This window comes from Canis lupus, chromosome 27 (genome assembly GCF_011100685.1).
Source record: "Canis lupus familiaris isolate Mischka breed German Shepherd chromosome 27, alternate assembly UU_Cfam_GSD_1.0, whole genome shotgun sequence".
Lineage (NCBI taxonomy): Eukaryota > Metazoa > Chordata > Mammalia > Carnivora > Canidae > Canis > Canis lupus.
In genome coordinates, this window is record NC_049248.1 from 35143703 (window position 1) to 35170582 (window position 26880).

General features: G+C 39.9%; 1 protein-coding gene and 1 long non-coding RNA gene across 4 annotated transcripts in view; one reads left to right on the forward strand and one right to left on the reverse strand.

Annotated features, from left to right (window-relative positions):
• The window catches only part of PRICKLE1 (prickle planar cell polarity protein 1), a 111570-nt gene that overhangs the window by 32624 nt on the left and 52066 nt on the right, over window positions 1-26880 (reverse strand). The gene's annotated exons all lie outside the window — the stretch shown is intronic.
• Window positions 11515-26880, forward strand: part of LOC111092918 — a 38306-nt gene continuing 22940 nt past the window's right edge. Inside the window, exon 1 of the long non-coding RNA XR_005380053.1 lies at window positions 11515-11630. This is a non-coding gene — a long non-coding RNA (uncharacterized LOC111092918). The remainder of the gene's footprint in view (window positions 11631-26880) is intronic.

The following is a 26880-nucleotide window of genomic DNA, read 5'->3' on the forward strand; positions in this document are numbered from 1 at the left end:
ATTCAGTATAGAATGAGCAGTCAGGTATGAGAATTGTGTGTCATTTGATAGACAGTGTGACGTCACTGTATTTTCTGTGGTGAGGAAAATAGTGGAAGATCACCATTAACGCCACATGAACCTCCTTATTATTATTATAGCACCTATAACTTTAGGAGCACTTGGTTGCTGGGCACTGTGCTAAATCCTATACAAATATCTGTTTTTTAAGATTTTATTTATTTACTCATGAGAGACATACAGACAGACACAGGCAGAGGGAGAAACAGGTTCCATGCAGGGAGCCCGACGTGGGACTTGATCCCGGGTCCCCAGGATCATGCCCTGGGCTGAAGGCAGTGCTAAACCGCTGAGCCACCCGGGCTGCCCTACAAATATCTTAAAAAAAAAAAATCCTTGTGACAGCAGCAGGTGGATCCTATCTTCCTCATTTTACAGGTGAGAAAAGAAAGGCAACTTGCTCCATCTAAACCATCAGCAAGTTAGTGCAAGAGCCTGGAATCCAAATCTGGTCTGATATCAAAACCTAGAGTCTTAAACCACTATGTTATTTGTTTTCAAAGCACTGAGCTTCCTGGGGCGCCTGGGTGGCTCGGTGGGTTAAGCATCTGCCTTCAGCTCAGGTCATGATCCTAGGGTCCTCGGAAGGAGCCCTGGGTCAGGCTCCCTTGCTCAGTGGGGAGCCTGCTTCTCCCTCCTCGTCCCCCCTCCTCCTGCGTGTGCTCTCTCAACCTCTCTCCATCTGTCTGAAATAAATAAAATCTTTCAAAAATTAAATAAAATTAGAGCTTCTTACAAATAGCAAAATAAAATGCTTTGCTTTCCCCAACTTGTCCCTCAGAAACATCATCAGAAAGTGAGGAAAAATAATTCTAGAAGTTTCAAATCCCATGCTATTTGGGATCGAAATGAAGCAGTAATTGTCAGTCAAAGGGGTGCTCAATGAGCGTATTAGCTATGCTGGTCTCAAGGGCCAAAGCCTTACGTACCTCAAAGGAGTTGGAGCCCCAGCCCCCAACCCTGGAGGATCACCAGACAAATGAGTTCTCTGAAGCAGTTCATGGCACCATTTTAATGTCTACAGATACAAAATCATTTTATTGTTCAAATACAACAAAACAGGCCTGTTCCTGCAGATCATATATATAACAGTTGCTCTATTGCCTGTTAGTCATCACCCGTACCGGGGTGTACTAAGCTCTTACTCAAACGGGTTCATTCTTAGATGGGTTCAGTAGCCCAACCATCACCTCCTCAACATAATGGCAGATTATGCTCAACAAAGGGCAAACCATGAGAATGGTTCAGCTTCTAAGTCTGGGGGTAACGCATCCTACTGAATGCATCTGACGCAGCATCCTCAAGGCAAAGGCACAGAAGCAGTGTGGCCATTAATAAACTTGTCAGACAAAATTGATCACACTTCAATTCCCAGAACCATAAGACATTTATATATATTTCATATATATACATATACATATATATATATACACACACACACACATACATACACACACACATATATATATTTTTACCAAGGTCCTTCAGTTCAGGTGCAGCAAATGAAAAACGAAGACAAAAGAACTGCTACTCTGGCAGCATTTCTGGGTGATTCTAATTGCCAGTATGTCCCCCAACAAAACTTTCTTGCAGATGGGCCCAAATAATAGAGGACTCATATTACATCACAGAGGTTTGGAAGGACAATCTGCTTCCTATGTTGACATAACTCAATGGGAGTTCCAATTTAAGGCTGCTGGCTGCATTGTTGCTCATGTAATGGACCAAATCACATTTCCATTATTGACTGTTTCTGAATTTTTAGCTTCTCTTCCAATAGATTCTTTTTATTATTATTATTATTATTATTATTATTATTATTATTATTATTATTATTTTTCGAGAGAGAGCACAAGCAGTCGGAAAGGCAGAGGAAAAGAGAGAAGCCGACTCCCTGCTGAGCAGGGAGCCTGACATGGAACTTGATCCCAGGACCTGGAGATCATGACCTGAGCCAAAGGCAGACACTTACGCATCTGAGCCGCCCAGGCGCCCCTCTTTCTATAGATTCAAACGAGATTCTAGGAATCTTTGAGATGTTTCTCTCTCCCCTCTGGCAAAGCACATTTTGGGGGGTGCAATTTAGTGAAAACTGAAAGTATCATCAGAAAATAGCTTTATGAAATAATCATGTTTTCGGGATCGGAAGAGTCAAGGGGTTTTTTTTGAAAGAACACAATGCTATGGTGAGACAACCTCTTCAAATGGGGCCACCACTCAAAAGATAAAAGAGGAAGGCAAATTCGTGTGCAACCAACACTTATGACCTTTTTCTTGTCTTTCCAAGAATCTTTAAAATGACTTTCTCAAACGTGCAACTGTCTGATGCCTAAGACGACCTTTCGTGAAGTGCAGCTTTTTTTTTTTGCACAGACATATTAAAATCTACAGTATCTAAAATCTAGTAAAATCTAAAATATTCATCACTGTTTTTTTTTTTTTTAAAGATTCACGATAGACACAGAGAGAGAGAGAGAGAGAGAGAGAGGCAGAGACACAGGCAGAGGGAGGAGCAGGCTCCATGCAGGGAGCCTGACATGGGACTTGATCCTGGGACTGTAGGATCACGCCCTGGGCTGAAGGTGGGCACTTAAACCCCTGAGCCACCCAGGCTGCCCTCAGCACTGTTTCTCATGCTTAATTAAGAGAGTTCTTAGGGAGAATAAATATGATGATGGCACACATAAATATTTGGAATTCTTGAAAGCCTGTAATAAGAATATCTCAGCATTATGATGCTGATGCTGTGTAATAACGAATTTATTTTATAGTAGAATTATAAGGGGAAGAGAATTCCAGATGACCACCAGCGTGTCAGCTAGACTGCATATCTTTCTGGGCATTATAAGGATGCTATTCACTGTCACCATCAACACCGCCAGGAGACATCAGGAGAGGGTGGGCTGGGGCCTCTGCCAACGTTAGTCCTGGGAGCCTGCCAACAGGTATGGCCATCATGACCATCGCTGGGTAGATTCCTGGTGGCAGGTTTTGTTTTGAGTAGGGAAGGAACCAACAATTAATTAACAGAATGGCCTGGGAATGAGTGGACATGAGTGGACATTTACAGTTTCATAAGTTTTTTTCCCGGATGGTTTTACATCTCAGTTCTTAAAGGCAAAATATAGGGACTACTTCACCACGGTGCTTCAAAAGTACGATTTTTTTTTTTAAAGTATTTGCTTCTCTGCTCCTTTCTATTTCCAACTATCAGGGACCCACATTGCTCACTGGAATGTATTTTTAGGGCAGATGGGGGAAAGAGGCCAAGTTTCAGATGTCTCTTTTCTCTATTTCTTTCCTTCGCTGTAAGGTTTTCTTTATGGACCTTTCAGTCTTCCGTTTTCATAGCCTCCTAATGCAAAACAGGTTAAAAAGAGCAATGAATGTAACAAACCACATGTTGCTTTGCTTGCTTGCTTTCTTTTCTTTTCTTTTCTTTCTTTTTTTTTTTTTTTTTTGGAGGAGAAAAAAAATCCAGCTTACAAGAAGAGTATGCAACTTAGCAGTTAACTGAAATTAAAGATGTTTTAAAGATTTCTTAACCCTAGTCTTGGCCATCTTGTAATATTTTAAAATATAAACTGAAACATATGATTATGATAAACTCTGAAGGAAACAGAAGATGTTAAGACTATGGGTGAGAGTTTACAAAATTATTTTTGACTTATGAGGCACTCTGAGTATTTTCACCTACACCAAAGGTAAGAGACGCAATAAAAAATTAACTTTCAGGATTTCACTATGAAATTGACACTAGTACAACATTCTAGACCCCAGATTAACAATCCATATCTGGGCTTCCACAGACTTGCATAAATTATTCAAAAATTTTATGGCTCAATTCAGCTGTCAAAGAGAAGAGCCTTTTGACAACACTTCACACCTGTTACTTATCTAGTAAAGTCCTGGGCTGAGTTACTCCCACCTGGGATGAGCATGTCCAGACTTCCCTCACATTCATTTTACACAGGGGACAGATTCTTTTGGAGTGCCGGGTAGTAAAAAAAGTTAAGACACACTAAAATCCCTGTTATTTTCCCCAAATAGATGATCACAACGCAGATCTTAACTAAAGTCACTGCCGAAAAAGAAGCACAAGCCTTACAATTCCATCACAAGAGATGGTCTATTTACAGCTCTCCCATGCAACACATACACACACAACAAAAAAAAAAAAAATTAAGAGCCACTGACTTCATTATCTGTTCTGAGGAAAGGACTAGACAACCAAAAATAAATAGAAAATAACAGAAATTATGCAAGCTAACTTTTCTTCTGGGTCTTATACTCATAGGAAATGTGAATGCCTAAAATCAGAATGCATCAGAATATTCCCAGCTGCTGGCTAATTCTCACTGTGGGCATCTCTGATTAAGCCCAACACCTTCTTTCTTTATTTTTTTAAAGATTTTATTTATTTATTCATGACAGACACAGAAAAAGAGGCAGAGACATAGGCAGAGGGAGAAGCAGGCTCTCTGAGGGGAGCCCAATGTGGGACTTGATCCCAGGACCCCAGGATCACACCCTGAGCCAAAGACAGATGCTCAACCACTGAGCCATCCAGGCGTCCCCCAACACCTTCTTTATACCTTAACTCAACTCACTTAATAGAGAGAGGGATGAAGGTGAGGTCACGTTTGAGGTTCCTGCCACGTCCACAAATCCCTCTCCATAGTCCTCCCATTGTCTCTTTGCTTATAATTCAAAAGCAGGGGTGGGTGGGTGGGTGGGGCGGTTCTGGTTATTTAATTATGTGAGAAAGGGAATTCTTGGGGAAAAGAGGTTTGAGAAAAATATCTAGTTTAAATTCCGAGTACACAGCAAAGACCAGAAACAAAACCCCACTTCCTCAGACAAATCATACGTGGATTTGAGAAGTTCCAAATACTAATCCCACTGAAGTGGGATCTGCTGATGGTTTTCTAAAGAGGGAAATGAGATGCAAAGAAAAGTGGGGTCTTAGGAAAAGTCTACATCATACAAGATGAGGGCACTTAAAAAGCAAGGGATGGGAACACTTGAATGCAGATTTCTGAAAACAGAGCCAGGATCAGCTCAGAGGCTTGTCTCCTGGACAGGAGTCCTGGGCACAGTGCCAGGAAAGCAAACCTCTTGTTCAGGGAAATTTGGTGGGCAGAGTGGGAAAGCTGCTCTGTTAGAATTCAAGTGTCTTTAAGGAGAAAGTCCTGATGAGGAACAAAAGGGTACCTGCCTCCAGAAAAGCACACTTAATGGACAGAAAATATGGTCACCCTGGAGCTGATTCCCCAGATGGGTTACTTCTCCCTTTGGGGGGCATTGGAGCTGGGCAGGTACGTGAGGAAGCTATGCTAGTATGACCTGGACTGTGTTGAAACTACTGAATAAGGTTTGTATTTGGTAGGATGCTAGGGCTGCAAGTGACAGAAACCAAACTAATGTAAGGAGGACCAGGGTGGGGAGTGATAGTCCACTGGAAGGGTACAGGAGTGTCTCAGAAAGCCACATGGAATGTGGCTCAAGCTCAGAAAACGGCTGCAGTGCAGAAATGGGAGTCCCTCCAATGTCCAAACAATATTTCCCTCCGTTTCCTGTCTCTGCTTCTTTCTAGGGAACACTTCAGTCCTTGCAAAACAGGACTCTGTGGCTCCTCAGTCTATGAGGTTAAAAAATGGCCACATCCCAACTTTTGGGCTGAGAATCCAATGTGACTGCCAAGGATCCACCCTGGACCATGGATCCATGGGGATAGATGGATTTGAATTTGGGTGTGTGTGTGTTTTAGGCTGCAGGCCAGTAATTCCCAGTGAAGGTGGAACCGTTTTGTCCTACACAGATACTCCAAAAATGTCTATTTCATGGGTTTTAAATTCTACTTGTAGAATGGGGCAGGAGGGCTTGCCATTACATATTACGGATGGGAATTAGGTTATCCATACCACTGGTGATTAAAGAGCAACTGATGCTGCGCTGGCTGGCAATCTCCTGGAAAGCCTTAAGATGTACACGTGCGGGACACCTGGGGGGCTCAGTTGGCTAAGCGACTGACTCTTGATTTTGGCTCAGGTCATGACCTAAGATTGTGAGATAAAGTGGGGCTCTGCACTGGGCATGGAGCCTGCTTAAGATTCTCTCTCTACCCTTCCTTACCCCTGCTTGGGCTTTCAGTCTCTCTTAAAAAAAAAAAAAGATCTACAGATGCCTGGATTATATTCCTATAGATTTTGATTCCATAAGTGTGAGTTAGGACCCAGAAATGTGCATTTCATACTGTCTCTCTGTAACTAGGTTTAGGAACCACCGATCTGTAGGACACCACTTTGGTTAACTAGCTCTCCTAAGACAACGCTAAATTTGTGGAAGGAGAATGAGGAGCTATATTAAATTTTCATTGAGTAGTCAATGGGAAATTCTACTTGGACACAACAAGGTCTTTGATCCTGCTCATGAAGCAGTCATGCTGATGAGTGAACCCTCAGATCTCTTTCATGAAAAGTTCTGAAAGGATAAATGCCATTTTGGGGATGTGACCCACTTCAGTTAACAAGCCTTTCTTAAATGAAACATAACTCCTCTTTTATTATATTAAGTGTATATATATATTAAACTGGTCTTTTGGTGTGGCTGTGCTGCTGGTTTTAATCCACAAAACCTTTGAAAAACCATGGTTTCTCATGAACAAAATTTTGTAGGTTTTTTGTTGTTGTTAAAAAAAAAAACAATGAAATGAGAAATGTAAAGCCATTGCACATCTAATATTTAAACACATTATTTTGGGGACATGCAATGCTTAATTTTAATTATGCATTTTTTTTGTAGTTTCAGCACATTTCCTATGCATAAAGTGCACTTTCCTGAAGCTTTTGAGGCAAGTGCTATTCCCATTGATGTAAATTAATTACCGTCCCCCAGTTAACTGTTTTATTGCACGGGAGAATTTTCTGCAGCGAGCAGTAGATTACTGTAAGGAGAACTTCTGGAGGGACTAACATCCCTTCCCCATCACACCATCGATGAAGGTTGCATCGCACTGAGCAGGAGGCAGAACATGAATGATGTTGACAGATATTTCGAAAGCCAGCACATCTGTGTTGATTTAATGCGGAGAAAGAGAAGATGACTATAGGCTAGTCATGTGATAGATGATATGTAAGCTTATCACCAGGCTGAATCGCAATATTGACAGTATTAATTTTTCCTCATTAGCCAGAGAACAAGGTAAAAACATATCTGAGGATACACAGTAGGATTAGATTACCAGTCCTGTTCCCGTGTGATTTTTATCAGGGTATGAAATGCAATTATGTCAATCTCATTGAATTAATCCATCAATTTGTCACTTGGGGGTTTTGCAAAAGTTAACTGTATAAACAAATGAGAGTGCAAGTACATTTTGATGATGATTGAGAACACTTTTTACATTTTTAAAAAGGATCATCACATGTAAGAGTCCTTCTTTTGTACTGGTTACGGTGGAAAATGAAAAGTATGGAGAATGTGGCTCCGATGGAGGCAACAGGAAAAGGGGAAGGGGTGGAATGTTGGCCCTGGACTAAGTATTTTTATAAAGGATCCTCCATACTCATACTGCTTAAGGGCACTATGAAGTTTATTATATGGCAATAATCTTAGCACAACATATTTTCCTGTTAGAATATCCTGTACCATTACCTTGAACTTTTTTTGGCTTAAAACCGAAGTATGTCTGAACATTATGTGTAATGCAATTCCCACAAATGAGCTACTGTTTGAGGGGGGAAAAAAGGCAAGTGGTAATAAATCTGTAAATCCCTACTACGGTTTTCAGGATAACCTTTATTGGTCTGGGCTCAACAGTTTAATACGTGGGTATATAACATCTACCAAATTAGAAATGTAAAATCCATCAACGGATCTCATTGATACAGAACTGTGGCACAAATAGCTTTATTCTTCAGAGCGTTGTGTACTTATTATTTAGGGAGCTATTATAAAATGGCTTTATTGTTTATTTGCCTGTTGTTTGTTTAAAGGAAAAACAATAGGGAGAGAAATATGCTCTAAGTTAAACAACTGGGAATTATCTCAGAGTTGCCTGGCTTGAAACACAGTTGGGCAGAAAAGTATCAAAAGCATTAAAAAAAAAAAAAAAAAAAAAGCATTGAAAAAAGGAAAAGGATTAATTCAGAGGGGGGAGTGGGTACACTTTCAGGGCCCCAGGGAGGCTGTGGTGCTCCACTCTGGAGTGTGGGATGGAGAGGAAGACACAGGGCTTGTCATTGTACTTCTGCTTCCGCCGACAATTGCCTGGAAGATCTTTACCCTCTGGGCCTCAGTTTCTCATCCTCAAAGTGGTAGATGATCTCTGAGGTCTTTTGACTGTGATATCCTGTAATTCTCTGATTTCTCCAGTTTAGAAAACCTAAGACTGGAGGTCAGCTGTATACATAGGGGGCCATTTTAAACCAACAGGCTGTTTTAAAATTCATTGCTATACCCCAGAGGGGTGAAGTAAAAACAACTGCACTTATTCCCTTTGAAAGCAGCAGCCTGCTGGCGGTGAGCATTGCTCTTGCAGAGAAGACCACAGACAGGGATGTGCCTGGAAGTCTGAGCAGACACACCAACCCCTTTTTGTCTCTTTTTGGTTTAGACAGTTTAAAACTTCAAATGAAAGTTCCCAGGCATGGACCCTAAATCCTCTAACTCATCTGCAACTCCTTAGTCTGAAATGGAAAATTCTATTTTGGGAAACTGTCTAGAGATGCATTTAGGCTAACGTGAAGGAAAAGATGGAAAGCAAACTTGAACATAAAACATGGGAACTCTCACAGAACTGATGAAAAAGGAAAATGAAATTCTTTCTTTAAAGCACACACCAGAATAAAGTTCTAAGGGACTCAAAAAGCATGTTCCCACAGCACCTGTCACTTCCCTACTATATTCTGTTCACCCCTTAATTATTTGTGTGATGTCTGTGGTCTCTTTTGGGCTGGAAGACTTCGGAGCATGGCGAATATGGCTGCTTTGCTCAGTCCTATATCCAAGAATTAGCCTAACACCCTCCAGGAAGAGGAGGACAGAGGTTTGTTGAGTGACTGAATGGCTGAATGATGAATACAAGTAATTTTAGGAGACTATCCAAGATGTGGAACACTCGGGATATTAGAATGTCAATTAAAAAATGACCACCATTTATCCCATTTTTTTTCTGCTTCCCATTCTACCAATGGCCTTTCCTAAGAAATAATTCATGCCTTTTGGTCTGAAAGATAATCAAAATCATTTTCCAGTTGGAAAGCACAAATTTTCTTTTTTTTTTTTTTAAAGATTTCATTTATTTATTCATGACAGAGACAGAGAGAGAGAGAGAGAGAGAGAGACAGAGAGAGGCAGAGACACAGGCAGAGGGAGAAGCAGGCTCCATGCAGGGAGCCTGACATGGGACTCGATCCTGGGTCTCCAGGATCACGTCCTGGGCCAAAGGCAGGCGCTTAAACCGTTGAGCCACCCAGGCTGCCCCAGCATAACATTTTCTTGAAAAAATCTTTAATTGGCTTTCATCTGTATTTTATACTTGGTATAATTAATTTTTTAAAATGGATAAACAGGGCAGCCCCAGTGGCTCAGCGGTTTAGCGCCGCCTTCAGCCCAGGGCCTGATCCTGGAGACCTGGGATCGAGTCCCACGTCAGGCTCCCTGCATGGAGCCTGCTTCTCCCTCTCTGCCTGTGTCTTTGCCCCCCTCCCCCCGTCATGAATAAATAAATAAAATCTTAAAAAAATAAAATAAAATGGGTAAACAAATGAATTCCCTGAATCGATGCTATTTTCCCCCAAATCTTTATTGAGATGGGCACTTGCAAGGTTTGCATTTTCGTAAGAAAATGGTCTGTGTCCTACATCTCTGTGTTATTACACAAGAGCCTATAAAACCTTTATCTACACGTCTAGCAATGACACTAACCTGCTCCGTTAAGAGCTCTAATAAAAAGTTGTGTGATAAAAATGCCAAGGCCTGCTTATCTGAAAAGATCCTCCCTAGTTCAAAGGGTCAGTTTCACACCAGGGTCCCAAAGTCTTATCAGCTGGCTCTTCAGAGCCTTGCCATTGTAAAACAAAGGATTCCTCTGACTGGCATGACAATGGTTCAATCACCAGACACTTCAAAAGAAGCAGGCCCTGCACAGGGGATGCCCTGAGTTTGCCCCTCACTGTGCTGTTTACACACAGGGTCCAACAGCTCATCCCACAACAAAGGCCAGGCAGGATAGTCAAGGGCACTGTGCCTGCAGAGTAGTCAAGGACTCTCTGGCTTTACCAATAAAGTCAGGGGAAAGCTTCAATTTAAACACCATTGACTCCATACACTGTGTTCTCAAAAGACAGGGTCTCATTACTCTACTAGGGTGAGGAAGCTTGCTGGGGTTAGGTGGTGGGGGTGGGGGTGGGGTGGGAGGATGGGGGGATGCAGTTCCACTTCAGGGGTTGCATCCTTAGTCCATAATTAGAATGGGAGAGAGGGAGAGAGAAAGAGAGAGAGAGAGAGAGAAAGAGAACTATGTCCACAAATAACCCAGAATAACCTGCAGGTGGTCCACACGGATTTTGCGGATGGGGATAAAAATCAGATTACAAGACTATACTGGCTTGCAAGATGCAAAGGGAAAGCCTGCAGGTATGAGGTTAACGGAAAGAAGAATTTATTGAATTCTCTATAAGGGTCTGGCCTTATTGGGGGAGGCTCTGACCTGTTGGCTTCATTTGTCTCACTTCCCTGAAAATCAAAAATAAATGCCTATATTCCCAAATCAGGGTCCATGGGGGAAAGGGTATGGAAATCCAGTATCTGTGAAAATGATTTAAAAGCTGACCTTTGAGATTCCCCAGCCTTTTTGGGGAGATATGTAGTAGAGACATCTATAAATAGCAGTATATCAAAGAAACTCAGGCATCGCCATGCTGGAAATAGGACGCTAACTGGGGGAAAGGAGGCTACATGGGGATCTCTTCTGGATCAAAGGTTAAGTTGTAAGGTTTTCTTTATTTTTCAAAGCTGGTGCCTTGGCTTTGTACACTCTAGGATGCCAGGGGTGTTTCAAAAACAAGCAAACAACTTCCCATGATTATAGGGAATCCTTTGTACATTGCAAAGGGCCTGGTGGCCTTGCTAGGGACCAAAAAGACTGTGAGGTCTATGAAACTGGAATCTGTTTCTTCTTCATAGGATCACTCGACCCTCACCAAGGTTATGCTTTTCCAGCACCAGTGTCTTGGTTCTTTTTAGGTTCCTGTCTCTGCTTCACCCCTAATGAGGTGCTAAATGCCCAACAAGATGGTCCTACTATAAACCAAACAAAAGGTTCAAAGTTCCCAGAGAGATAGATGGGTCTCTCCTTGCCAAGAAATAACGTCAACATTTCAGTGTACGTATTACACGTCCACCCCATGTACAGTGCATCCCCCGCCCTCTCTCTGCTGCACGCTCCTCGGCTCTTTCTCTGGAGTCATTTATCTTCATGGCACCTAGCCCCATCTGACGGATTATTATTTCACACCATCATCTCATTTGGCCCTGGCTCCTCGCACCGCCCTCTGCACCCCTAGGTATGTATACTCCGCAAACAAAAGGATTTCTGTCCATTTTGCTCACTGATGTAGCTCCAGAACCTGGAACATGGTAGGTACTCGATCAGTATTTGTTACGTAAATGCCTATAAGAAGCTACACTGGGCACTGGTATCAAGGAGGGTAGAGCTGCTCTTTGCCCTGAAGTGACTCACGATCTATTCCCTGTGGATTTTTCTGCATCTTCAATGGTTTCCTCATTTGTTATGTCTCTCTCTCTCTCTCTCTCTCTCAAATCTTTACTGGATCTCTTTAAAAAAATTATTATAAAATAATAATAAAACACAGCCACAATCTCATTGTATATTAGGAAGCTATTCAATTTAGTGTATGCAGTAGCCCCCAGACTATAACCATTCCAAAATACATTTGTTGCTTTTCAAAATCCTTTGGGGCATCATCGTTGCAATAAAATAGCCGAACAGTTGTATGGTATACAAATATATCCCCAAATCATGAAACATTAATGATCTAATAAAAGCAATTAGTTTCAGGTTGCAGCAACCGAAACTACATCTTCTATTCTGGGATTTAAGAACCTTTTCTTTTCTGCATTTCATATTTTCCTCTGTGGATTCCAGGAAACTATTAGATCCCCCACCAGATAGTTCTATCTCATGGCTCTTCAACAGAAGAAGAAACCTTCATCTTTTTTTTTTTTTAACCCCTGAATCTCCTGTCAGGGTTCCCATAAGAAATGGTTATCCAAATACAGCTTAATTGTTGCCACAAAGAATGCCTTCCCTAATGCATGCAGACCAACAGAAACACCTTGGGAAATTCAAGGGCTGATGAGATAAAATGAAATCTGAACAATTTATCTGTTACGTACTACCAAAGGACTTATCAAATTGAAAGACCCCCATTTCTTTTTTTTTAAGACCCCCATTTCCAAAATAAAAGGAGAACAAAGTTTCTTTGTCCATCCTGGCCGATTCCATTTTTGAAATTTAGTTTCATTGAAATTACGCAAGCACATAGTCTAAAATTCAAACAATTCTAAAAGGCTTGTTTCGAAAAACATCAGTCCCCTGTTTCTCTCCTGCTTTGCTTCCCCAAAGTAACCACGTTCATCTCTTTGTATTCTTTTACTATCTATCTCCACTTACTCTGGGTAGCACAGAGATATTACTATTTTGATTTCTTTTAAGATTTCATTTACTTATAAATTTATTTGAGAGAGAGCACGCGCATGTGCACACACGACAGAAGGGGAGAGGCAGATGGAGAGGAAGAGAGAGAACCCCAGGCAGGCTCCACACCCAGCCTGGAGCCTGATGCTGGGGTCCGTCTCTTGACCCTGAGATCATGACCTGAGCCAAAATCAAGAGTCAGACCCTTAACCGACTGAGCCACCCAGGCAACCCATTTCTTTCTTTCTTTTTAAAACACATTATTGAACTTCAATAAAAAAATTTAAAAATAAAAATAAAACACATTATTTATTAACTTCTACCCTCACTCTATTCCATGCCCCTTTCATGGGAGTTAAACTTGTTGAAACCTTGCACACCTGCGATTCCATTTTATCCACCCTTAACTTCAAATGATGGAAGTTGGTGGATTACTGAATTCTAAGCCTGAACTGATTTCTCCCGAGAATTCTGGAGGCACTGCTCTGCTATCTTCTAGCTTTTAGTGTTGTCATTCTGATTTTTCATCCTTTACATGAAACCTGTTTGCTTGTTCCTCCTTTGGGAGGAAACAGAAAACCCTTTACATTCCCCACGTTCTAAAATTACCTGCGTCAGCACCTCGGCCTGTGCCTCTTTTCAAACACTGCACTGGCTATTTGGTGGGCCTTTCAATCCAGAAATTCATATCCTACAGTTCAGGAAAATTTATAGAATTATTTCTTTGGTGACATCCTTCCCTTCATTTTCTCCTCCTTTTTTAGATGCTGGATCCCCTGAACCAGACTTCCAACTTTCTCACCTTTTCTCTCCTGTTTTGCATTTCTTAGTGTTTTTTACTTTCTAGGAAATTTCCTACATTGTAGCTTCCAAGACTTCCAGTGAATGGTTTCCATTTCTTCTCTCTTATTTTTAATTTCTAAGAGCACCTTCATTCGCCCATGAAGGTTCCTTATTTGTAGCATTCGGTTCCTGCCTGCTGGGTACAATATGTTCTCCTTTCCCACATGATATTAAATTTATATTTAAGTGTTTTTCACCCTAGGTAATATCTGTCCTACCTGCTCTCTCTCTCTCTCTCTCTGCTCATTTCATATTAGATATTTCTTCCAGTATCTGATGATCCTTCACTATCTGTTCATATTTCACTAAAAAGCTGATTGTAAGCTATCTGTATTTAGGAGGTTGGGGCCAAGGAAAGGGAGCTTTTTCATTCTGTCTTCACTCTAAACTAAGATACTATAGGTTGGGGTGTTTCCTTGGGGAACCCCCAAAGTCAGTATCTTTAGTTTTGGGTTTTTTTTTTTAAGATTTTATTTATTTATTCATGAGAGACACAGACTGAGAGAGAGAGAGAGGCAGAGACACAGGCAGAGGGAGAAGCAGGCTCCATGCAGGGAGCCCATTGCGGGACTCAATCCTGGGTCTCCAGGATCACACCCTGGGAGGAAGGCAGGCACTAAACCGCTGAGCCACCCAGGGATCCCAGTATCTTTAGTTTTGTGTCATCTTTACCCACCGTTCAGCTAACCAGATTCCTGTCTACAGGGTGAAACCTGGATGGAAAACATGGAAGCCAAGTTGAGGCGTCTTATCTGATTCCTCTGGTTTTGGTTAGGTACCTCTCCCTCAACTGCCTCAGAGGCGAGACAAACTCTGTTCTTCTCTCACCTAAGTATAGTTTCTTGAGCCTTTGGTGAGTTCTATGGTATAACTCAGACTGCTTCTCAACTTTCTCCACTTCTATATTAGGATCTGCCTCCTTGGGTCTTCCCCCATGCCCCTTTTTAAAAGATTTTTATTTATTTGAGAGAGTGAGAGAGAAATAGAGAGAGAAAGTGCACACAAGCTGCGGGAGGGGCAGAGGGAGAGGGAGAAGTGGACTCCCAGTGAGCAGGGAGCCCAACACAGGGCTCGATCTCAGGACCCCGTGACCATGACTTAGGTCAAGGCAGATGTTTAACCGACTGAGCCACCCAGATGCCCCCGCCTTGGGTCTTCTAAGTCAGTTACTAATTATCCTGTTTTCAGCCTCCAAATTAGTTATTGTCTTCTTTCCCATTCTCCTCAGTTGTGTGGGTCATCTCTTTTTTTAAAAAGATAATTTATTTACTATTATTTTAGTGAAATTTTGAAAGAAGACAGAGCCAAATATGTGTACTCAATTTGCCATCTTTAACCAGGGGTCCTTATTTCATTTCTTCCATGGGCTGGTTTTTAAGGCCAACTACCAGCCTCAATGCATCCTCCTAACTCAAGGACACCTTGCAGTCCCTGAGTCTGAGTTTGAAGGGAGAGGAGAGGAATTTCAGTTGATAAAAGGCAAATGTATCCTTTGATACTTAACCAACCGGGCACTTGAGAAGAAAAGTGGGTTATTTTCTTTGGTAGTCTGAAAGATGGTTTTCCTCTACATAATAGATGCATTTCTTTCTGCCCACCAGATAGACATGAATTTCTGGAGTTCAATGCAGGAGTTGAGAAGTCTCAGGACGTCTCTTCTAGACTTGAGCTTGTAATTCTAAAAATAAGAGATTTTAAAACCCAGCCTGATACCATGCTTTCATTTCATTAGCATGAAAACTGGCTTTACTGTAAATATTGGTTAAATTAAAAGCATCAAACATTTTTGAGGATAGATATCTTGATAACACTATGATTGCTTGCCTGCTAACTAGAATGATTTTTTGGACCCTGGAGAAATTCTCATTTTTTTTCAACTGAAGTGTCTCTCCCTAATAAGTACAAACAATAAGTATACAACATGCTGAAATCCATATGTTATGGATTTTTTAACGAAGCAAAGTTATTTAAGTTCTGACACTAACAACAGCTGCCGTCTTAATTTGAAAGTGTTAAAAATAGCTCAGTCATCCTTAATTTTCCTATATTTGTCCTTGCATCTGTCTTCCAATTTTAAAACTAAAATACTGTCAAATTCACCAATATAAAAGTTATAAGATGAATTTTAATCCTATTTTTATTTAAAACTTAACTATACTTACTATTACCATCCAGTTAAATGATCTTGAAATTTATTTGGCAATCATCTTCTCACTGAGGCAGGAATAATACATCTTATACTTTTCAAAAAGCTAGCAATAATATCCCTGTAGGCTCTGATAAACTAGAAGTTGCACTTATTCACAGGATAATCTTGGTTCATTTAACAGCTATGCTGCTCACCAGCTGTGCTAGCTCCCAGTACCACCGTTTCCCATTCTCTAAAATGGCAGCAATAATAGCACCTACATTATGATGTTGTTGCTGTGGGCAATAAGGTGATTAACACATACAAAGCACCATGCCTGCAGTGCACTGTGGCTTCATAATTGATAATTTCCTGATTTAGGAAAGTCAGATCCGAAATGTTGCAAGAAGGGTTACATCATTTCTCTCTTGTGGTACATGACCCTCAATTAGTAATCATTATCATCTATAATACTGAAAACTCTCTTCAACATGACAAATTCTTTTTTTTTTTTTTTTTGTCGGGAGGGGGATGGGACAGAGGGAGAGGGAGAAAAAAATCCCAAACAGGCCCCATGCCCAGTGTAGAGTCGGACTTGGGGCTCGATCTCATGGCTCTGAGCCAAAATCAAGAGTTGGACACTTAACTGACTGAGCCCCCCAGACCCCCCAATGTGACAAGTTCCTAGTACCACTTTTCTCATAGCACTTTCCAGGGAACTAAACTGTTGCCTCCATTATGTGGTTAAAAGGTATTTACTGAATTTTCAGAACTAGCTGTAGACTTTTATCAACTAGAAGAGATTCTTCAGACCTTTGTGGCTCAATGTCCTTGATCAACTCCATCCCCTCCTCTGATCTGGGTGAGCAAATATTGACCAATCGTGGTGAAGGTAACAAAACAGCATTCCTACACTTAGTAAAATGGCCTATTCTTTGACTAATCCCCAGCTGGACGGACATTTACACAAAACTAGTCTCCATAATTCTAAACCAGGGATATGGTAGGTGAGGAAGCACCTCCAGAAGGAGTAGCTAAGCTAAAAGGGGTGGGGCGAAGTTGGAGACCTTAAAAACAAAGCTGAACTCTGAACCATGACTGTGACTGCTTTAACCCAACATTTACTTTATTTAGCAATTCAAATTACATTAAAGGAAGACCCATGTGTTTAGCAACACAGGCATATGATTTAAAAAAGAGTTGAGAGGGACGCCTGGGTGGCTCAGTGATTGAGTGTCTGCCTTTGGTTCAGGGAATGATCCTCAGATCCAGGATCTAATCCCGCATCCGGCTCCCCGTGGGGAGGCTGCTTCTCCCTCTGCCTATGTCTCTGCCTCTCTATCTCTCATAAATAAATAAATCTTTAAAAAAAAAAGTTGAGAAATACTGATCTAAACCATAATTTATCAATCTTCCTTGTCCCTACCAGTAGCAGTAGTGCAGCATGGTATATTTCTACCTGCAACACTGCCTGCCCCTATGGCTGCTGTGGTGCCCCTTCTTGCCACCGCTCGCTGCCTTATGTAGGGTAACCATATGTCCTATTTCACCCCAGAAAATCTTAGTTTGTGCCTCTTTTCTAGGCACGATTATTGACAACACCTTCTTTCACCCTCTCAAGTGGCCAGGTCTGGATGATAAACTAGAAGGTCACCCAAATCTATGGGTTACCAGATTTATGATGGATCTGCCGTCATTGAAGTAAGAAGGTTATATGGAATCTCCACAGGAACACGGATGGGTCTCCTACTACACATTGGGCACTGAGTCTCTCACCACACTCTTCCAACATAATCTAAAATATGGCAAAGAAACAGATAGAGCCTTGGCGGACAATGTCCATGAGAAAATTAACAGATAGTGGACTTTGCAGTAGGACAGTTAGAATGCGGACTCTCCCATTTACCAACTTCATGATGTGGAACATGTCATTCCATTCTCTCTTAGCCTCTTTTTCCTCAACTATGCAATGGAACTGTAAAATTTCCTTCACCGAGTTGTGATAGGGATTGAATGAGATGATGCATAGAAAGTGCTTAGCACAGTGGGGAGATGATGTGAACAAGGCCAATGGCAAAGGGCTCTTTATATTGTTTTATTTTAATTTAATTTAGGCCTCCTTTTAATTCATGTGCTGTCTACATTAATCTAACAATACATTTTCAATTTGAAAGATTTTTAACTTAAAGTTCTTTAATTTAGGCAGAACATCAAACTATTGATCAAATCTGGCTGGTTAATAATACAGTGAGGTATCTGAGGTATTGCAAACCTGAATGAGAGCTTCAAAGAAATTTCAGTATGTGCACAATCTGAATCAGATATAATACCATGACGTGTGCTGACATTTACTGGGAGAAGGATAAATGAGTTAAAGATATATCTTACAATCCATCTAGGCAATTTATATTACATTAGTATAAATATTAATTATATAATTGAAAGTCAAAAGAATGATGGTGAAAAACATTAAAGCCTTATTTTGAGAAAAATTGTATTTCTTTACTAATTATATATTTAATGGATGAAGGAAAATACCTTTCAATTAGGATGTAATTCAATCTCAAAATGGTTGTAAACAGAATCTAGTTAAAAGAGGTAACAGGAGAAATTAACCAGCCAGGCAAAATTCAGAAGAAATGCTTTTCTTGAAACCTATCCCATTTCTTCTAGAATTGAGAATGTCTTCTATGAAGACCATATCTCTACAAACCAACAGTGAAGAGTAAGATAATAACCCTCAAAACAAGCTAATTTGGTTTTAGTTATATAAATATTGCAAGTGAAATCAGTGGTTTTTAGGACGGCCACTTTCTACTTCACTTATACAACTAGAATAATGTGGAATTATAAGACTATAGTCCATCTGTAATAGAATCAGAACAAAGTGGCACAAATTTGACTGATATTTTTTTCTCCAATAATCTAGGCTGTATCTTAGCCTTGAGATTTGCAAATTAGGTACTGTCAATCTGGTTTCTAAATTATATCACAGCATGATCCACAAAATTACCATCTAGATGTGCCAACAGAAAGGCTATTTATCTGAAAACGTATCTTGTTTTAATAAATGTAACACACAGCCAAAAAAGATTCTATAAACTTTAAAATAAGAGCTGTGTACATCTGAGGCTAAGATGGCCTCGGTAATGTTAATAGCTCCGCATGTGGCATTTTGCCATGGGAAACCCACCACTGCCTCAAGTGAGTTTTATTATTTTGGTGGCTGGACAAAGTTTTAGTTTTTTTTCATTAGCACATAGAATCTTTCTTTAAAGCAAGAAATTGGCAAATTTATTTTTAAAGTGGATACGTTACATAAATTTGATCTTAAGGGATCTAACAATTTTCAGTGAACTCTCCTGAAGAAAGCAAGCTTTGTGCTCCTCTGTCCATTTTATCCACAGCCATTTTAACAGAAAGGCTACCCAAGTCCCAGAGCAGTTCGTAGGAGTTTAAAAAAAAAAACAAAAACTTCTTAGAATAAAAAAAAAAAGTTGATTTATTCTGAAAGTCCCCTTCAAACTTAGAATAGCCATTTAAAGGTTACCCAAGATGCCCATTTTCTGAATTTTCTTGAAGTGCAGGGCAACTCTTAAATTTTGGACAAGATGGGGGGAACCAGGTCTTTTTTGTGCTACATCATAGCGAGGTCACCTGGTAAATATTCCAACGGACTATTTTTCATGCTACTGCATTTTTTCCCAGCTCCATTTGAAACGTAAGTTGATATATATCAACATAAGTTGATAACCACGTCTCTTGAGTCTTCCAACAACCAAGAAAGAAAAGGAGGGACACTCTGATGGAGGCAGTGGATTTTCACACATGTCACACATGTCGTTCACATACTCAGTGTTTCAGATGGCTCAAGAAATGCCCAATTATAAATACAAGCCCTCAAGGTGTATTAAAGGGTAAAAATCTAGGGTCACATTATGTAGTACAGGTGGAAATACAGCTATAAACACCGAACAGGTGATTTGGATAAGCCTGTAACTTTTATCTATATGCAAACTTATCCATCAAGACTCTCCCATCCCATACTTAAACAAAATTAAACCTTGTCAACCACAAAGTTCAGAATAAAGATCTTTGATGTCAAACATAGCATTCTGAAGCAAGTTTTTATTAACTAGGCATTTTGTAAATAACATTTATCTTCAAAGTACCAAACACAGTACCCATTCCCAGGCAAATAGTACGTGGTTAGGAACAACTGTGTTGAATTAATTTACGACCCTAAACATTCTTTCCTCTGAAATATATTTTAACACTTTAATTGAATTGACCATGGCTTCACTGAACTAATCAAAGGCACTTCCTATCTTTAAGCTAATTTTATTTCCACTAAAATGACCTATGCAATACGTGTAATTTGAAACAGCAACTACATCTGAAATACAGAAGCTCTATAAAATGTTGTTTTGTATAGAGTATTTGATTATGAAAATCAAGGCTACTCTAGGGCACTGCATGTTATAGAGAAACAAAGGACTGGTAAGTGCAAGCACCTGAATTTTAGCTATGTAATCTTGAGGGTTTTTTCCCGTAATCTTTCTACTAATCCAATAGATTTAAAGTGTTCCTGAAATACTGAAAGATGAACTGAAGTTAAACCACTGAATAAAAATTGTCAGTGCTAACCACTATTACATTTCTAAAATATTTATATTAAAATTCTTCTGTATCGGTTGTGATCCTTTTTAAATAGATATTTGTTTGAAAGATAGTGAGACACAGTGGTTAAGGACATGGGTTCTGGACACTGGAACGGGAATAGTAATGTAGAGGGCAAAAGAGTGATGGAAATGTCCTTTAGGAATAAGGAGGACAAATCTGGGTATTTTCCTACCTGGAGAGTAGTGAGGAGGTTCCATGGAGCACAAGTGCAAAAATGGTGTATAGAGACGCATGCAGAAGTGGGCTGGGACCACTCTGCTAGAGACTTGCCTGTGAACTCTCCTGAGTAGTGACCCACTGGCATGTTCTGACAGGGTCAGGCCATGATCAGAATTGCCTCTTAGAATGATGACCATGGCCACAGTGTGGAAAATGGTTCAGGAGAGTCAGAAAGACCATGTAGGAGGCTGTGAAATAATGATGATGATGCCTTAAGCATGGCAAGGAGGATGACAGGATGATTGGAAGGGCGGTTCCCAGATAGAACCAATAGTCTATGGTGCTTGAGGTGACACAGGAGTGACAGTCAAAGATTGTGTGTCCAATGTGAAACTGTGGACAAGCATCATCTCTACACATTCAGGAGACTAAAACAATTAAGAAAAGAGATGAAGGGCAGCCCCCAGTGGCTCAGTGGTTTAGCGCTGCCTTCAGCCCAGGGCCTAATCCTGGAGATTAAAATAAAATAAATAAAAATAAAAAATAAAATTAAAATAAAAAATAAAAAAATAAAAATCTTAAAAAAGAAAAGAAAAGAGATGAAGTCATATGCAGCCACGGGGAAATGTAGAATTTTCCTAGAAGAGAACTGCTTCCTCTGCCCTCTTTCCATGGTGGAAGTTGAGATGGAACTCAAGATTCACTTAGCAGGAAACAGGAGGAAGCACTATCCAAAGCCCTGGATCAGACAAGGACAAGTATTCAGACTTCACTGGGAGCCCTAGAAGACTTGGTTTGTGTCTGGCATGGAGAGGGAACTTAATAAATGCTTGCTCGTTGACTTTGTTAAGCACAAAGCAAATGAAGTAGTGGACTGTGTCTCAAAATTACCTGAATCTTCTGAACCCAACTGTGCCTTGATTTCTTCGTTTATAAAATGGAGATGAAAATGTTAGAGGGGTGCCTGGTGGCTCAGTCGGTTAAGCATCTGCCTTCGGCTCAGGTCATGATCCCAGGGTCTTGGGATGGAGCCCCATGTCCAGCTCCCTGCTCAGTGGGGAGTCTGGTTGTTCCTCTCCCTCTGCCCCTTTCCCCACTCATGAGCATGCATGCAAGTAATGAGTACATGCTCTCTCAAGTAAATAAAATATTTTGAAAAAGAAAATGGTAGAAATTAAAAAAAGAAAATTTGTGAAATAAGTAAGATGTGATTAAGAAGTATTTATGTTGGGGGGATCCCTGGGTGGCTCAGCGGTTTAGTATCTGCCTTTGGCCCAGGGCGTGGTCCTGGAGTCCCAGGATTAAGTCCCACGTCAGGTGTCTGCATGGAGCCTGCTTCTCCCTCTGCCTGTGTCTCTGCCTCTCTCTCTCTGTGTCTCTCATGAATAAATTAATAAAATCTTAAAAAAAGAAGTATGTCCTGAAATACTGAAAATACTGAAATACTGAAATATTTCAGTCTCTGCCTCTCTCTCTCTCTGTGTCTCTCATGAATAAATTAATAAAATCTTAAAAAATAAAATCTTAAAAAAAGAAGTATGTCCTGAAATACTGAAAAAGGTAACTAATTCTGTATCTAATGATACATAATCTGTGAAATATTTTATATATACTCTGTACTATTTCATGTCTATCTAAACTTTTACTATCTTTTTTTGCCATAAAGCAACTAAAAAGGATAAAGTACAAGTTTTCTCAAATTTATTTATTTATTTATTTATTTATTTTTTTTTTAAGTTTTCTCAAATTTATATGGGAAAGCTACATTTGTACCTAAGTCTTAGCTGTGGCAAGGAAAAATACTTGTTTCAAGAGGGCTCCTAAATTTTGAAAAAACAGCATTTGCAAGAAGTCTTCATACGTCAAAAGAAAAGAATGTAATACTGACAGCCTGGCTTTGTATCTGCCTTTAAATGTCATTTCATTATAAAACATAGTCTATGGTGCTTGAGGTGACACAGGAGTGACAGTCAAAGATCGTGTGTCCAATGTGAAACTGTGGACAAGCATCACCTCTACACATTCAGGAGACTAAAACAATTAAGAAAAGAGATGAAGGGTAGCCCCAGTGGCTCAGCGGTTTAGTGCCGCCTTAGGCCTGGGGTATGATCCTGGAGACCCAGGATCGAGTCCCACGTCGGGCTCCCTGCATGGAGCCTGCTTCTCCCTCTGCCTGTGTCTCTGCCTCTCTTTCTCTCTGTCTCATGAATAAATAAATAAAATCTTAAAAAATTTGTTTTTGATTTGCCAGAAATTTTTATATTCTATCAATAAGGTAGAATTTGATGTATTCAGATTATCTGTCATCTGTGGTTTCAGTTATCCACAGTCAGCTGGGTCCAGAAGCAGATGATCCTCCTTCTGACACACTGCCAGAGGGTCAACAGTCGCCTCATGCTGCATCACACTGCCCACATCCTACACCTCACTTCACCTCGTCATGTACACACTTTATCATCTCATATCATCCACAAGAAGGGTGAGGACAGGACAGTGAGATATTTTGAGAGAGACCACATTCACACTCTTATTATGCTATGTTGTTATCATTGGTCTGCTTTATTATTAGTTGTTGTTAATCTCGTACTGTGCCCAATTTATAAATTAAACTTTATCATAGGTATGTATAGAAAAAATAATATATACAGGGTTTCATACTCTCCAAGGTTTCAGCCATCTATTAGGGTCTTGGAATGTATCCCCCATGGAGAAGGCTAGATTACTGTATAACAGCTAAACTCCATTTGTCCTTTTTTTTATATTTAGTTTTTTAAAAATTAAAAAAAATAAAAATAAATTTTTAAAAGATTTTGCTTACTTATTTATAGAAAGCACGAGTAGGGAAAAGGACAGAGGGAAAAGGAGAGAGACTCTCAAGCAGACTCCAGGCTGAGTGTGGAGCCTGATGTGGGGCTCAATCCCACGATTCTGAGATCATGACCTGAGCCAAAATCAAGAGTTGGGCAGACCTACTTGGCAAAATCAAGCTTGGGTGGACCTAATGAGCCACCCAAGCACCCCAACAGCTAAACTCCATTTGATATCCTATAGTCCATGCTCAGAAAATATCCCTTGACACACCTGTTAGAATGGCCCAAATCCAGAACACTGACAGCATCAAATGCTAGTAAGAATGTGGAGCAGGAGCTGTCATTCATTGCTGATGGGAATGAAAAATGGTACACTCTGGAAGACAGTTTGGTGGTTTCTTACAAAACTAAACATATTCTTACCATATGATCCAGCACTAGTGTTTCTTGGTATCTACCCAAAGGGATTAAAAATTTATGTCTACATAAAAACCTGCACATGGATATTTATAGCAGCTTTATTCATAACTGCCCAAACTTGGAAGCAACCAAGATGTCCTTCAGTAAATGAATGGATAAATTAATTGTAGTCCATCCAGGCAATGGAATATTATTCAGAGCTCAAAGAAAGGAGCTATGAAGCTATGAGAAGACATGGAGGAAACTAAAATGATTATTACTAAGTGAAAGGAGCCAATCTGGAAAGGCTACATACTCTATGATGCCAACTACACGACATTCCAGAAAAGGCAAAAGTACAGAGACAGCAAGTAAGATCAGTGATTGCCAGGGGCTTGTGGGGAGGGACAAACTGGCAGAGCACAGAGGATTTTGAGGACAGTGAAAAAATTCCATATGATACAAACGGATGGATACATGTCATTACACACTTGTCTAAACCCATAGAATGTACAACACCAAGAGTGAACCCTAATGTAAACTATGGACTTTGGGGCATGACAAAGTGTCACTGTAGGCTCATCAGCTGTAACAAATGTCCCCACCCTAGCAGGGGATGCTGGGGGGTGGTGGTGGTGCATGTGGGTGTGTGGGGGCAGGAAGTGTATGGGAAATGCTTGTACCTTTCTCTAAATTCTGCTGTGATCCTCAAACTGCTATGAAAAAAAAAGTCCTTTTTTAAAAAAAATCTATCGAATGTGTGAATGAAATCAAGAAATAATAATCACATACCTAATATGTATGTGTGAGCTATACAGTAAGCGTGTGGATGGGCTGTGCTATTTAAGCTTTAAAAAGGACTGCACGGTTTCTTCATCATCATGGTTAGAAGACAGGTCTTGTAACATCTCAAATAAATCTCCACGAAGAAGCTGAGAGATGATTCTCTGCCCCTAGAGTCCCACTACGAAGAGAAGCCTATCTTGAAAATAGCCTCTCTTACTCTGCTCCTTTTTTTTTTTTTTTTTTTTTTTTTTTGTAGTGGACGAATGTGTTAGTTTTAGACTTTTTGCTCTGTGGCATTACACATGGAAACATTTACAAAATTACACTAAAATGAATGGCAGGGTTTTTTTTTTTTTAAATTAGGAAAAATACCTAGTCCTTCAAAACTAGATATTTTACTTTGATTTTATTTGTAATCAAAATATTTCTCTGGAAGCATTTTCTGTAGTCTTAATTACTCAATTAAACATGTTCCTATGGAACTTTTATGTCACTAGGGCACGATAATCCTGCAGATGGCAAAGGTTTAATATCGAATTAAACTAAGCTATTAATTATATACACAAGTTAAAAGAAACCTAAATGAACGACCTTTTAAATTTTTTTTCATGCTTCTAATAGGCAAAATGGCAGCTGTGTGTCTGCTTACCCAGAGTCAAGCTAGAATAAGAGTAAGGATGAAGCTTTTGTGCTTTGCTACTTGTTTACTTGAAATAAAATGTTATTCGTTTATTTAAAATGTCACCATTGAATATCACATAAAGTGTGATTCTTACAGAAGCCAGGTCATCTCAGATCTGCTGCTACTATATTTGATCTGAGATTGAAAACTATCCCATGCTACAACATACTGTACTTTCACGTACATTCACTGAAAGGCTGACCATGAAGAGTATAGATTGTGTTCAATGAAGACACATTTTAAAATTAATAAATGGAAAGAAAGACTTTCTCAATCAGATGGCAAAGTGGGAAAAGTTTACTGCATATTAGAAATAAAAGAGCTCTGTAAACATTTTTTTTTTGGATGATTACCTATTCCAGAGGGAAGATAAAGCAACTAATGATCCAAAATGTATAGATGGTAGGCTCTCAGATAACATTATCAAAAGCAACAGTTCTTTGTGTGTGTGTGTGGTTTTGAATACTCTTCTATTGAAAATTAGTCTTTTATTCTCACTTATAAGGAGAAAAATCCAACTTGGAATATCTGCTTAGAGGTTGGGGAGGTTGATTCTTCAAATTCTTTAGACCCAAAGTTAGGAAAAAGGAAGAATGTGCCAAGTGGGATTACATTATGGATTTTTCTTTCTTCTTCTTCCATTGGTGGACAATGTAATTTATTAATTTTAAAGAAGATTTTATTTATTTATTTGAGAGTGAGAGAGAGCACAAGTAGGGGGGCAGAGGGAGAGGGAGAAGCAGGCTCCCCAAGGTACAGGGAGTCCAATGTGGGGCTCGATCCTAGGACCTTGGGATCCTGACCTGAGTCAAAGCCAGATACTTAACCAACTGAGCCACCCAGGCGCCCCTGAAATTTATTATTTTAAATCAAACACTGACAGAGAACCAGAAACACTTCTTTTTATACTTTAGAATGCCATGAATCATTCCCCCTAAATTATATTCAAGTCACTATTTAGTTCAATAAATCTTCAACAACGCTAAATTATTAAGTTAAACATAAGTTCTATTTCTTGAATTGGCATTTTCTTCAATAATACCAAGGGGATGAGGAAGAGGGTTCAGCAACTCCTGAGGTTTCCTGACATTTTCCCTGAGAATCCCTGAGACACCTGAGAAAAATGCAAAATGCAAAAATCCTAAGGAAGGAAGGAGGGAAGGTTTTACAGAGGCTCTACTGGCCATGTTATGCAAAAACTTCAGTATATTTTATCCAATATTACAAGAAAAGTACAACTTTGTTCATCAAATATATGCCCTATTGCTAAATATCCTAAGGTTTTGCTTTTAATATGCAATGCAAAATAGTGTTAAATAGTGTTAGGTTATGCCTTTATGCAAAAATAGATCAAATATGTTGGGCCTCAGATAAATGGTCTTTTAAGCTCATCGCCATTGCATCATAGTATGATAGAGACAAATCTGAAAGGTTTCAGACTCTGTACCTTGTCTACAACCAACAACCTCAAGTCTATGTGTTTTATTTTTTTTTTAAGATTTTTATTTATTTATTCATGAGACACAGCGAGAGAGAGAGAGAGAGAGAGAGAGAGAGAGAGAGAGAGAGAGAAAGAGGGGCAGAGAAATAGGCAGAGGGAAGCAGG